This window comes from Tachysurus vachellii, chromosome 22 (genome assembly GCF_030014155.1).
Source record: "Tachysurus vachellii isolate PV-2020 chromosome 22, HZAU_Pvac_v1, whole genome shotgun sequence".
Classification (NCBI taxonomy): Eukaryota; Metazoa; Chordata; class Actinopteri; order Siluriformes; family Bagridae; genus Tachysurus; species Tachysurus vachellii.
The window spans coordinates 3,142,169-3,155,657 of NC_083481.1; positions in this window are offsets into that span (position 1 = coordinate 3,142,169).

A 13,489-nucleotide genomic window follows, 5' to 3' on the forward strand; every position below is an offset into this window, starting at 1 on the left:
CATACACACACAAACACATACACACACACACACAAACACACACAAACACACATACTCACACACACACACACATACACACACAAACACATACACACACACACACAAACACACACAAACACACATACACACACAAACACACACATACACACATATAAACACATACACACACACAAACACATACACACACACAAACACATACACACACACACAAACACACACAAACACACATACACACATATAAACACATACACACACACAAACACATACACACACACATACACACATAAACACATACACAAACACATACACACACACACAAACACACACACAAACACACATACACACACACACAAACACACACATACACACACAAACACATACACACACAAACACATACACACACATTACACACACACACAAACACACATACAAACACATACACACACACAAACACACACACAAACACATACACACACAAACACACATACACACACAAACACACATACAAACACATACACATACACACACACAAACACATACACACACAAACACACACACAAACACACACACACAAACACACACAAACACACACACAACCACACACAAACACACACAAACACACATACACACACACATACACACACAAACACATACACACACATTACACACATACACACACACAAAAACATACAAACACACATACATAAACACATACACACACACAAACACACACACAAACACACATACACACACACAAACACACATACACACACACAAACACATACACACACACACAAACACACACACACAAACACATACACACACACACACAAACACACATACACACACACAAACACACATACACACACGCACACACACACGCACACATACACACACACATACACAAACATACACACATACACACACAAACACACATACTGTACACACACACAAAAACACATATACACACACACACACAGGACAAAAGACAATCCACTTGTCAATCTGAATACTGTAGACAAGCATGTGAGCGTGTAGTTTATATTATCTACGTCATGTATTTTAAACTATTGGATTCTGTGTTATTCGAACGAAATGGTCTTCTGAGATATTTGCAGGTATTTTTGTAGCTTTACTTAAAACTGTCAGGTTGCTATCACGGTAGATTTGTACTCCTCACTATGGCCTTGAGAATTCTTTCTGTCTCTCTCTCTCACAAAGTGAAGTTTCTAGCTGAAACAGCTGCATGGTCGGGGTAGCCTACACAAATTACTCTTTCTGTCAGCTGTTTTCGTGCCTGCACTTTGAGAATTGTGATGTATTGTAATGAGCTCCTTAGGATATGAATATCTGACTATTTCTTTGAAATTTTCTCTTTTAGAATAGCTTGTTGGATATTTATCTCACAGTATGATCCATAGTGTAGCTCTGGGGGACATGCCAGATAATTTATAATAATAGATTGTATAATAATGGGCCTCATTTATCAGGTGTTTAGTAAAGTTGTGTGTAAATGCTTCCTTGGCCAGACTGAACTGAAAATTCTCAAACTAAAAAGTTTTGAATATGAAAATCACTATAGTGTAAATCGTATAGCTTCGCTTAGGACGCCTTTAGATACACAATGACGTCCTGTTATGTGTTTCATTTCTTCTTTCTTTCAAGTTAATATGAAAGGACTGAATTAAATCTGATTAATAAATTTGTTTGGAAACTAAGTAAGTGATTTAAACGTGACATAATCTGTTATCCCTATATAAAATAAAACCGGGTCCATTACAAATTATACGTTTCGAGCCGATCGAGCCGAGCTTTCATAGGATACAACCTTTTTTCCTGCTAACTGGATTTTTTTTATTCAGTCTCTTGTGTAAAAGCTCCTGTAAAGGATTAATGAATATGTTCATTCATATACAGTTTGACAAATGAGGCCCAGTTTGTTTATTATTCCAAATTTTGGACATACATGATGCTATTTCAGTGTATTATGGGAGACAGGATCATGATTATGCATCGCTAAGAGTCAGATGAAAAACTGAATTTTCTTGTCAGTATTTGTTTAACAGCCACAGCAATAAACGTCCAGCACAATGTAACAAAACAGATTTTGTAGAAAGGACTGCACCATTGCATTACAGCCATTAAACAAGCTACCTTGCTCATTCCAGTCTTCGAATCTTGCTTGATTATTTTTTTCCCAGCATATTCACCTGGGTGGGGGGCACCAGGCTTAGTGGTTAGCACGTTCGCCTCACACCTCCAGGGTTGGGGGTTTGATTCCCGCCTCCACCTTGTGTGTGTGGAGTTTGCATGTTCTCCCCGTGCCTCGGGGGTTTTCTCTGGGTACTCCGGTTTCCTCCCCCGGTCCAAAGACATGCATGGTACTGTAGGTTGATTGGCATCTTTGGAAAATTGTCCATAGTGTGTGATTGCGTGAGTGAATGAGAGTGTGTGTGTGTGCCCTGCGATGGGTTGGCACTCCGTCCAGGGTGTATCCTGCCTTGATGCCCGATGACGCCTGAGATAGGCACAGGCTCCCCGTGACCCGAGGTAGTTCGGATAAGCGGTAGAAAATGAGTGAGAGTGAGTGAGATATTCACCTGGGTCTCGAAACCTGTGCCGTATAAAGGCATCAATTGACCTCCACTGCCCTCACTTTTGTCTCCTTTCATTTAATCATGTCAGGTACATGGCACTCTCTGCCTAATCTTGCCAGGGAAAGTACTTTACTGTGAGTGAGAGGAGACTTCAGTGTCCTAGCCGCAGGGTTTATTTGTCTTTATCGATTTTCTTTCTGTCTCGTACATTACAGCAGAGGCAAATGTCTCGTAGTTACAGTGTCCCTCCTGCTCAGCCTTACATTACAGAAGCTCAGCTAAAAAACACTACTGCGCACACTTATAAGGCTGTTCATCAGCTAAATGAGCTTCAGGATGATGTATGAGCCAGTTTAGCTCTAATTAGGCAGTGCCACCGAAGCCAGATTTTAATGAAGTCAGAGTTCCACTTGCCGCAAGCTGAGCAGCTGGTTGAAATAAGGATCATCTTGCCTAATGTTTTTCGGATTGAGTCGTCAGGGCTTCCAGACAGTGTATTTAACTCTGTGTATATGATGATGGCCAACACAAAAGCGCAACTTTACAGAAGGCCGTCCTTTGTCGCAAGGCTTCAAGCTGTGAGAGTGTGCCTGAGTCTCTCGAGAGCTTTATGATGAATTAAATTATGTCAAGATTATAAAGGAGTGATTTATTATAGCCATGAATGTGTAGTTACTGCCTGTACCGCATGGTGGCACTGTTATACAGTAAATGTGCTGCAATTATACAGTATGGACCAAACAACACATTTATCCTTTGTGTATAAAAAATGAAATGCTAATAGCAGATGGAAAACTTTTAGAAACATGTGGAAGACATATAAAAGTGGAGGTCCGAAGATATCTACTGAAAAATATACTGTACATTTATCAAAAGAGTGACTTACATAATCATTTTTATTACACCTGAGCAATCAAGGGTTAAGGTCCTTGCTCAGGGGCACAGCAGTGGCAACTTGGTGGGCCTGGGATTCGAACCAGTGACCTTCCGATCAATATTAGAACATAACCGCTGCGTTACACATCCCCATATTAACCTCCAGGCTTCCTGAAAGGATCGCGGCTGTGAGGATTTGTGTTCATTCAGCTAGAAGATCATTATACGTATCAGTCGAGGAGGTCTGGGGTGCAGTCAGTGTTTCAGTTTAACCCAAAGGTGCTCTGCAGGGGTTGTATCAGAGTCAGGGCTCTGTGTAGGACTGTCAGGACTCAGCCCGGACTTTTTGGCCATGTGCATTTGTTGTCGTTCCTCGTCACGTGTCTGCCTCACCTTCGTCTGCTCCTCCCTGTCACCACACCTGCTTCTCATTGTGTCATTATTGTCCTTTGTATAAACGTTCATTAGATTCATTAGTTACGTTTACCCCTTTGTCATGTCCAGTCAATGTCAAGTGTCGTCATTTGTATTGTTTTAGTTCTCGTCCTTTTTACTGTCTTTGTCCTCTTTATTTATTAAACCCCTTTCATTTGAAGCTATCCTGCGTACGGGTCCTGTGTCTCCGTCCTCTCTGGTTGTGACAAGGACACTCTGAGTAGGACACTTTGTGCTCAGGGGCATTGTCATGCTGCAACAGCTTTAAGCCTCTTAGTTCCAGTGAAAGGAAATTATAGGAAAATCCTACAGCATACATTTTAGATGTGAATGAGAATCAGATGTCCATACGCTTTTTTATATTGTGTATAAACATTTCTAAGTTTTGTCAAGTTTTAAAACAAAGACGTAACTTTATATTGCCAATGAATCTACTACAGTGGCTTTCGCATTCTTTTCAGTAGAGAGAATAAGATTGGACCAAACTGTTTAATTAAATCTTCTTGTACTCAAATATGTTCTCAAATTTAATAGCATTTTTTTTTTTCTTTTACTTTTCACTAATAGTTGTCACTAATAGAATTATAGAATTAAAAAGGGAGTCATTAACGGTGCAAATCACAACTTTAGAGAGCAAATATATCAGAATTTAGTGCAGAGGTGTCAGACTCCAGCGTCTCATTTAATTCAATACCATCTGCATTAAACATAAAGCCCAAAAAGTTAATTCTTTGTGATCCTGTTAGCACTACACTGAATAGCACTATTTATTTATTTACCAGTGGTTATTACGTGTGTTGGAGGCTTAAGCAGAATTATGTCATCCATTGCCCCAATTAGTGTGATTCCATTAGAATAAAGCAAAAAGTAGAGGAACACAGTATGATTATAATGTACACAGTATTTCAAACGGATTTAAACAGAACGGATTTTAGATAAATAAATAAATTTTACTGGCCTTTGTTCATGAGGACAAGTCATTTAGAGCTTCGTCGTAAATCATTCAGTTTATCTCGGCATAGACAGAAGCTCACCAGCAAAAAGTTGTTCGCTGTAAGAGATGATTATTTTCCAATTACAGACCTCCGCAAGGGTTTTATTAATCTTGGCTTAGTGGTTAAAGTGTTGGTCTGATTCTGCCTGTGCTTCAGTGGTTTCCTCCAAGTTCTCTGGTTTCCTCCTCAAGTCCAAAGACATGAGTTGTAGACTAAAATTGTCTGTTGTGTGTGAATGGGTGTGTGATTGTGCCCTTAGATGGGTTGGCACTCCATCCATGGTGTCCTCCACCTTGTGCCCTGAGTCCCCTGGGAAAAAACTCCAGGTTCATAGAGACCCTGTTTAGGATAAGTGTAGGGATGTGGTAGCTCAGTGGTTAAGGTGTTGATCGGAAGGTCATGAGTTCGAATACCAGGTCCACTGCTGGGCCCCTGAGCAAGGCCCTTAACCCTCAGTTGCTCAGATGTATGAATTGAAATAAAATGTAAGTCACTCTGGATAAGGGAGTCTGCTAAAAAAGACAGAAATGTAAACAGGAGCTACGGATGGATGGATGGATGGATGGATAGATGTATGGATGAATGTTGTATATGTTCAACATTTATACTTACATTTTAATGTTGTTCTGGTTATCATGCTATAATGTGTTATACAGCAACTCTTTTAAAAAAAATGCAGATTTTCTTGTTATCCAGAAGCAAAGTTCTGTCCTGAAGACTTTCCTCCAAAGCACAAAACTTACTGACCTTTCCAAAATGCTGCCACTGAAAACATCCCATAAATGTGAAATAAACACAAGAAAAACTGCCTGAGCTTTCAATTCAAGGGTCCAACGTTTGCCTTCAAAACAAGTAAAACGATTTAATATTATGGTTTAACGTGTTTTTCTGTTCCTGTTCATGTATCGTATTAAACATGGATGAAGTGTGAATTATATTTATTTTGTGAATCTGTTGCTTTTTGCACCAGGCACAGAAAGCTAAAATTCTTGGGGGCATTCAAGGCGACACTCTGTGGGGTTGAAGTACCTTTTTAAAGACACGGTTAATGCTAGCCATCGTGTAGTCAAGCTATTCTATAACCAGGCCTTCCTGTGCATGGTGCCTCCTGGCTCCTTCCACTCGGGCACTTAACCGGTCATGTGACGTCCCTAATCCCTGGATGTCCATTGACCTCCTATGCAAAGTGGGTCATTTCCCTCTGGTAGTCTGCCATTGGGGATGGCGCCCGTACTGTATGCCGAGCCTCGCTGGAGATTTTTCCACATTAAGCAGGCTAAGTAGTGCACAGTGCTGCTCGGAATGTAATCTCGAATGGCTTTGGACACAGGGTATGGCCGCTTAACAATGATGAGGGGGCAGCGGGGTAATGGGAGCTCAGCACACCAAAATAGCAGACTTGAAAAAGAAAAAAAAAAGAAGAAGAAAAAGTTTTTGTTTCTGACTTTGTTATACAAAGAAACAAGTAAACTGGGAATCTCCAAAGATATTTATCAGCATTTGGACTGTGATTTTAGTAATTCACGTACAAATTATATCCAGAATTGAGCAGATATCATGTATTAAATATATACTAAATATTTTTTTGTTAAGAACATTCCTATTTTAAGTAGGAAATAAAACACGACAAACTCGTGTGCTGTTTAGGAAAACAATCGGTGAAGCGGATTATTTTCCCATAACAACACATTCGTAGTGTTTTTATTTACATTCGACATTGACTGTCAGTGAAAGTTTTTTTTATTATTCATTTTTATTTTTATATTCCTGCAAGTCATTTCACCAACCTCCAAGTATGTTCTGCTGCAACAGCTGTATAAACACACGTGGTGATTTAACGTATAATAGAGAACTAGCTAGTGGGTGCGAACTGCGATACATGGATACAATGGAAATAATCACAACCAATCAGAAAGCTTTGTGTACACGATCATCAACAGACTGGAAACAGGTTTACAACAACATCATTTAAAAAGAATGTTCCTTTTGTCATGTCAGTTTAAGCAGAAATGCAACACAAACATTTTAAATACGCTGCTGCGGTGCGTCTGTGTCCGAGAGACTAAACCGTATGTTTAACTCCAGGTTAAAGAATGAACAGACCTACTGTTTAGAAAGGCATAGATAGATAGATAGATAGATAGATAGATAGATAGATAGATAGATAGATAGATAGATAGATAGATAGCACCACTCCACAGTGGTGCTATCTATATACATAGATAGATAGATAGATAGATAGATAGATAGATAGATAGATAGATAGATAGATAGATAGATAGATAGCACCACTCCACAGTGGTGCTATCTATATAGATAGATAGATAGATAGATAGATAGATAGATAGATAGATAGATAGATAGATAGATAGATAGATAGATAGATAGATAGCACCACTCCACAGTGGTGTTAATATGAAGCTCATATGAATGTAGACACTCAGGACTTTAATAATGTGTAGAGTTTCATCACTATTTCTGTTTTTCTCTACAATACTAGAGGTGATATATACATAGGAAAGTTCCAGGTTTATTTTCTCCACACAGATGTTTGTATCTTCAGAGTAAATGTTGATATCAAACCCGTTAAAGCTCTCTGAGATGATCTGAGTGTTTCTTCATCTAAAAATCAGCTCAGATTTCTCTTCAGCACTAAAATTCAGTGTAAGATTATCAACAGAGGGAAAAACACACGTCTAAAACACACCGAAAGAACAACAGAGTCCTGACTAGTTTTAGATCAGACTCACAGACACAACATTCGTTTCCATTCCACCAGCACGTACTTCTGACTGCTGATGCAGGATCCATACATTCAGGATCTTATTGTTGAAAGCTATCCATCAGAACAGTTACAAACGTCCACACATTTTGATGTGCCCTGGAACACGGAAAGCCATCGTCATCAAGTGGAGAAAATGATGCCCCACGGTAACATTATCAAGAACAGGATGTGCTTCCAAGATGAAAACTAAATACGGAAGCTGCCAAGAAACCTACAGCTACAGCTACATTAAAAGAGCTACAGGAATATCTAGCAAGTACTGCTCACTCCCTGCATGTGACAGCAGACTCTCATGTTCTTCATGTCCGAGCTATGGGGTAGGGGCCTGGATGGAAGCCATTAGTCATGAAAAAAAAAATCCAAGCCATCATAAATCCCTAATCTGATAAGACCAAGATAGAACTGCTGTAAGGTTCAGTGGACACCTGAAGATTGTTGAACATTCTACTCCAAAGGTGTGGCATTAATATGGAGTAGTCCATAAGAGCTTAGTCTCTTCTGGAAAGGCTTTCCATAAGATCTCTGAATGTGTTTTTTTCCACTGAATCCCCAAAGATGTTGAGTGGGGTTGAGTCAGTCAGGGGCTCTGTGCAGGAACTCGAGTTCTTCCTCTCAAACCTTAACAAACCCGAATGCTAATGAGAGCAATCTTAGCCTAGCATACAAAAACAGTCTAGACAATTATGAGAAAGACCCACATATTGTTGTAAAGGTTAGGTGTCCACATACTTTTGACCCTGTAGCTTGTACAGTGAAGCACGGTGGTGGCAGCATCGTGTTATACTGTATGGCTGCTTCTCTTCAGCTGGGACAAGAGATCTACTCTGAAGCTTTTAGCATAATAACGTCCGTTAGAAGGCTTCAGAAGTATGGAACGGTCCAGTCTTAGCCCAGCTCTAAATCCTATGGAAATATTTTAGAGAACATTTTTGCAAGGAAGAATGGAATAAAATGGACAAATCATGATGTGTTAAGAAGATGGTAGACTTTTACCCCTAAAGACTGAATACTGTGTTTTAACCCAAATAGGATATGAATGTGTAGATTTTGTTATCCACTGTAATCGGTGGACTAAACAGATTGGTTTGTGGCTCTTTCACAAAGGGCTTCATTGTTTGACCACAGACAAGGTTGTGACATACACAGTAGGGTCACAGTAATGTAACTATATACGACCCGCTTCGCGATGTGTGTTATGACCTTCGTCAGTGTGCGCCGTCCTCTTGTCTCTCAAGTATAAATGTCACAAAGTGTAAATAAATAGTGTAAGACCCTGTGGGTACCAGAGCACAGAGTAAATACACCAGTCACTCCATGTTATGTAACCAACGTACAGAGAATCCATCTGTTTTGGATATGGGTTAAAAAAAAAAAAAAGTCCTACAAATTAGACTCATTTCTAATAACAACGTTTCAAGTACATCTGAATGGAATCTACAGTATTAATAACTAGGAACCTAATAAAAATGTTTAATTTAACTTTTGTGCTTTAAGCGAGTAATTAAAGCAATGCTAATTAAAATAAAACGAGGCTGCGCTAATGAAGTCATTTCATATTAGTCAGACCCTTCGTCTGTTATTCGCTCGTATACTGTATATGAATGAAAACAATATTCTAAAAAAAAATAATAATAAGACATTTTTAAGCTATTTTTAAACGGTGAAATGAGTTTATTTAGTCTGCTGTCCCGAAGCTCTAATTTGGTTGATTCTTGTGTGTGGGGGGAAAAAAATTCAAACCCAAATTAACCACCAACTCAAGAATTAGGAAATCTTCTCGTTTAGTTAGTGTTAGAAAACCTAACACTTATCATCTGGGTGAGAAATTGTGCAAGGTGCTGATCCAACAAGCAAAACCCACAGCATTGTGTCAGCCATGTTTGTTCCTGTCGGCCTCGCTCGGTCTAAAGGGGCTGCTCGGGGTGGCATTAAGCTATTCAGCACTGTCCACGTCCAACCAAACATTCTTCTCAGAGAGGGAACAAAAAAAAGAAAAGAAAAAAGAGTGCAGAGGACGGATCTGGCAGAAGTTTCCTGAAGGTTGCCAAGGAGAGAGAACTTGTACTGAAATCGTCGCTATGAAGCCATTTGTTTTGTCTCTCCTCATGCCACATTACTTCCTGCTTGGAAAAAAAGAGAAGGGAAATCATTCACTTGGAACATCCGCACTGACCGATTGACCGATTTAACCAGATCTGAAAGTTAATAGATCATGTGGTTCAACAGCTGGAACAGGATGAGGGTCTGTTAGAGACAGGACAAGCTCATGTTGCTGTTTCTCAAAGGCTAGAAGAGGTATTTCATTTTATTCCATAATACTGAATTCTCAGAACTGATTGGAAAGAAGTTCGTATGACAACTAACACGTGGTGCGTTACGAGGTGATGGAAGGAGTCTCCGGTGTTACAACGAGTTTGTTTGTTGTTTTCTCTTATTAACTTCATGACAGAGAAAAAAAGCGAGACTGATCAGGGAACTATTATTTACAGCCACTTTAATATACGTGAGAACTTTTTTTGATGAACGCTAAACCTAACAACGATCGGGCTCGGAAATACGCATTAAAATTCAGAAGAGGAATAAACGACATCAAATCATTAATAAAATGAACATTAACACTTTGTGTTCATTTAAGCTTAGAGTTTTTGTGGGTGGATTTATTACTTCGTGTAGTATTCGGTGTCCTTTCTGACAGCCGTAAGCTTCACTATCGCCGTGTCGTGGTGTGTCTGTTCTCAACATTTCTGTATACACACACTCACACACACATACACACACTCACACACACTGCCATGTGTTTCATCTGTCTTCTGCCTTGATGTAGGCCTCTGACAGTTTCCACTGGCTGACCCCATGTCATCACGTGCATGATCCTAACTCCTAACCCTACATTCCTCATCTGTTTAATTACTTATGTGGTGCTCTGCAGCGAGTCCTGCGTGAGTCGGCTCTTAGAACGTCACAGATCTTCTTGGTATGAATATACAGTTTTTTGCTTATACTATCTCTCTCTCTCGCTTTAGAGACCCGGTCACACTTACGTACCCTAATTCTTTACAAAAATTTCAAATCATAGCTAAAATGATCTCCACTACATTCACACCTCTACTCGTGTGGAGGGAATTTGCACTTTACAACGTTTAAGCTATGGTTATTTATAAATAAAGGAAATATTGACTCAGCAATGGGTACGACATTTTCCATGACCTGTTTAGGGACTGGCATTAGTAAACACAAGTGTAGAAAAAAACCTATTGCAGTAAGAAGTAAGTCAGAATCGTTTGAGAAGAAAATTAAGGTATTAGCTATGCAATTCTATGCTAAATCATTTTATAGTGTTATGTGAAATATGCATGCCTCAAAATGAACGCAGGTCATTACGGTCATGGAAGACACACGTCTCCGGCATGTATTGGCCGCAGGACAAAAAAACATAATATTAGATGTCCTTTATGTGTCACTGTCAAGACAAAGACAGCGAGTTTGCATCTGTAGGCAGATCGTAGATTCCTAAGTTACACCAACAAACAAGTAAAACTTTTCCTTGGGCAGAAACCTAATTGTAAATGTTGTAGTGAGGAGATGTGTACGCGTAAGAGAAGTGCATTTATACTGTAGAGACTACGGGAAATAAACACGCGTACAGTACATTCACGAATCCTATTTTTAAAGTTCATTATTTGTCGAGAAAAGCGAGTGGAATTGTTAATAAAAAGGAAAACGCACACTGTAATACGTAAGTGAATCTGAAAGAGTCTGTACTATAGATTTTATATACATAAATGTGTGTGCTGATGGAATAAACGGTAACAGTCGAGCTCCTTGTACTCGCAGCTGTGTGTATCCATGAAACTGATAAATGAACTGATGTTTGATCAGACCTCCAATCTAGAACCCTCGCTTCTTTCTCTGTGTTCAGCTGTGAGATTTAGCGTTGTGTTTTCACATCGCACCTAAATAATACACTACATGGTATATATGTATAAAATGGACAATTATAGTATATATATATATATATATATATATATATATATATATATATATATATATATATATATATATACCATGTAGTGTATTATTTAGGTGCGATGTGAGAACACAACGCTAAATTTCATATGTGAGTGTGCTGGATTTATATATTTATATATTTTTGTGCTGGATTTATATATATATATATATACCTATATATATATAAATCCAGCACACTCACATATGCACTTTAACAAAAGCTCCACTTTTTAGACGTGAGATCAGACACGGATGTTAGGATGTTAACGAGGCTCCAGTTCCACTTCATTCAAAAGGTGTTCAGTAAGATTGATTCAGAATCAGGCCTCTGTTCAGGAGACTTTAGTTCTTCCACTTTCATTAACCTTAACACAGCATGTCTTCATGGAGCTGGCTTTTGTTCATGGGATTTTGTCATGCTGCAACAGTTTTTTTTTTTTTAGGTCTCTTAGTTCCAGTGATGGGAAACTGAAATGTTACAGCGTACAAAGACATTTGAGACGATCGTGCGCTTCCAACTTTGTGGTAACTGTTCAGGGAAGAACCTCATATGGGAGTAATGTTTATATGAAATGATTGTACAAGAGAATGGGTCAGCTTTTGAAATTTCTCTCTCTCTCTCTCTCTCTCTCTCTCTCTCTCTCTCGCACACTTGACTGATGTCTGTTTAGGTCCCACTAAAGTTGTACACCACAAAGAAAAGCCAATAATTGGTCATTTTCCGATACTTCTCTGCTAACCGAATATGAAACTATTTTTGCTCAATTAATTTCTTCAGACAAACACAGATGTAGAGTTTTGTTTGGTTGCTAGCAGCTAGTGTCACCAAGTAACCTGCATTCTCCTTTAAGGGCTTTAAGAAGCACCACAAGTGTACCTGAGGGATCTTGTTAGGACCAGGACACGGTGCTCCAAGTTAATTCTTAAGGGAGTAAGTGTAGAGAGCATGTGGTGGTGCTCCCATGAGCTCTGGTGTCCTTCCTCTTTCTATGAAGATGTCCAGACAGAGCTGCAGTCCCAAGAACAACGTTCTGCATTGTGTTTTTTTAGTTTTTCACGTTTTTCCAAACTGATCACTGTTTCTAAGGATACATGTCCAATTTAGATAGCGTTGACTTCTTGACATTGATATGTTCTATAACTTCCTTCTGGATGACAGAAGAGTTGTTCAGGTTCTTATAGTCAACACGCTGGAGGCAGCAGTTCTGGGAAACTTGCTTTTTTACTGTTTGGGTAAACATACTTGAGTCATACTCTGAAAAGAAACTCACTCTTCTTCAGCTACAGGAAGGGTTTTGAGAGTGTCAGCCTTTACCTTGGAGCTTGCAATAGAATGTCCTGTGAGTGTTCTGATCAAATCTAAGGAGTCATTTTAGCATACAGAATGAAATGTGTGAACCAATGTGTTTCTGACCTGTTCAGAAAAACTTCTCATTTCTGAAAAGAACTGTTTCACCACAAGAAAAATAGCTTCTGTGAAATTTCCGGGGTTTGATTGCAGCTCTTGTGTTAGAAAGCTTTAATTAAACATGCTCAGGATGCTACGATCGTTAATTGCTATTTAAATAGAAAACCTAGTATTTATATTTTTACTAGAGGCTTTTGACATTTATGAAGGGAGTCTTCAGTGTCAGCACTTTGGAACCTTCAGAGGTAAAGCTGTAACTTCAAGGTTTCTGACATGTCTACAGTTACAGTATACGGATATACAGCACAGTCTTTCTCGCACAACTCCGTTATGATGTTATAGTGCGGATCAGAGACGTTCTCTCCGTATCGATGACATCATCCTG